This window comes from Diachasmimorpha longicaudata, unplaced genomic scaffold (assembly GCF_034640455.1).
Source record: "Diachasmimorpha longicaudata isolate KC_UGA_2023 unplaced genomic scaffold, iyDiaLong2 ctg00000270.1, whole genome shotgun sequence".
NCBI lineage: Eukaryota > Metazoa > Arthropoda > Insecta > Hymenoptera > Braconidae > Diachasmimorpha > Diachasmimorpha longicaudata.
The window spans coordinates 17,501-19,450 of record NW_026974049.1 but is presented as its reverse complement, the minus strand read 5'-3'; positions in this window follow the sequence as shown (position 1 = coordinate 19,450).

Below are 1,950 nucleotides of genomic sequence, written 5' to 3'. Positions count from 1 at the left end.
CACTCACGTGTGATATTCTTGGAACGTTGATGCTATTTTTGTTGGTATGCAAAAATAGCATCACAGAATTTTTAATTGAAAAAAATTATATTCATATATAATTGAATGCATAAAATTAAACTAAATTCTATACAACTAATTTATATTTTATCAAGTAACCGACATTATTAATTTTCAATGGTGTCTTGGAACGTTGATCCTATTTTTGTTGGTATGCAAAAATAGCATCACAGAATTTTTAATTAAAAAAAATATATATTCATATATAATTGAATCCATAAAATTAAACTAAATTCTATACAACTATTTTATAGTTTATCAAGTAACCGATATTATTAATTTTCAATGATGTCTTGGAACGTTGATGCTATTTTTGTTGGTATGCAAAAATAGCATCACAGAATTTTTAATTGAAAAAAATATATATTCAGATATAATTGAATGCATAAAATTAAACTAAATTCTATACAACTAATTTATATTTTATCAAGTAACCAATATTATTAATTTTCAATGATGTCTTGGAACGTTGATGCTATTTTTGTTGGTATGCAAAAATAGCATCACAGAATTTTTAATTGAAAAAAATTATATTCATATATAATTGAATGCATAAAATTAAACTAAATTCTATACAACTAATTTATATTTTATCAGTAACCGACATTATTAATTTTCAATGGTGTCTTGGAACGTTGATCCTATTTTTGTTGGTATGCAAAAATAGCATCACAGAATTTTTAATTAAAAAAAATATATATTCATATATAATTGAATCCATAAAATTAAACTAAATTCTATACAACTATTTTATAGTTTATCAAGTAACCGATATTATTAATTTTCAATGATGTCTTGGAACGTTGATGCTATTTTTGTTGGTATGCAAAAATAGCATCACAGAATTTTTAATTGAAAAAAATATATATTCAGATATAATTGAATGCATAAAATTAAACTAAATTCTATACAACTAATTTATATTTTATCAAGTAACCGATATTATTAATTTTCAATGATGTCTTGGAACGTTGATGCTATTTTTGTTGGTATGCAAAAATAGCATCACAGAATTTTTCATTGAAAAAAATATATATTCATATATAATTGAATGCCTAAAATAAAAATAAATTCTATGTAACTAATTTATAATTTATCAAGTAACCGATATTATTAATTTTCAATGATGTCTTGGAACGTTGATCCTATTTTTGTTGGTATGCAAAAATAGCATCACAGAATTTTTAATTGAAAAAAATATATATTCATATATTTAAATGTACAAAATTAAAATAAAACCTGTATAACTGATGTATAAATTATCAAGTAACCGATATTATTAATTTTTAAAGATGACTTAAATGTTGATGCTATTTTTGTTGGTATGCAAAAATAGCATCACAGGATTTTTAATTGAAAAAAATTATATTCATATATAATTGAATGCATAAAATTAAACTAAATTCTATACAACTAATTTATATTTTATCAAGTAACCGATATTATTACTTTTCAATGGTGTCTTGGAACGTTGATCCTATTTTTGTTGGTATGCAAAAATAGCATCACAGAATTTTTAATTAAAAAAAATATATATTCATATATAATTGAATCCATAAAATTAAACTAAATTCTATACAACTATTTTATAGTTTATCAAGTAACCGATATTATTAATTTTCAATGATGTCTTGGAACGTTGATGCTATTTTTGTTGGTATGCAAAAATAGCATCACAGAATTTTTAATTGAAAAAAATATATATTCAGATATAATTGAATGCATAAAATTAAACTAAATTCTATACAACTAATTTATATTTTATCAAGTAACCGATATTATTAATTTTCAATGATGTCTTGGAACGTTGATGCTATTTTTGTTGGTATGCAAAAATAGCATCACAGAATTTTTCATTGAAAAAAATATATATTCATATATAATTGAATG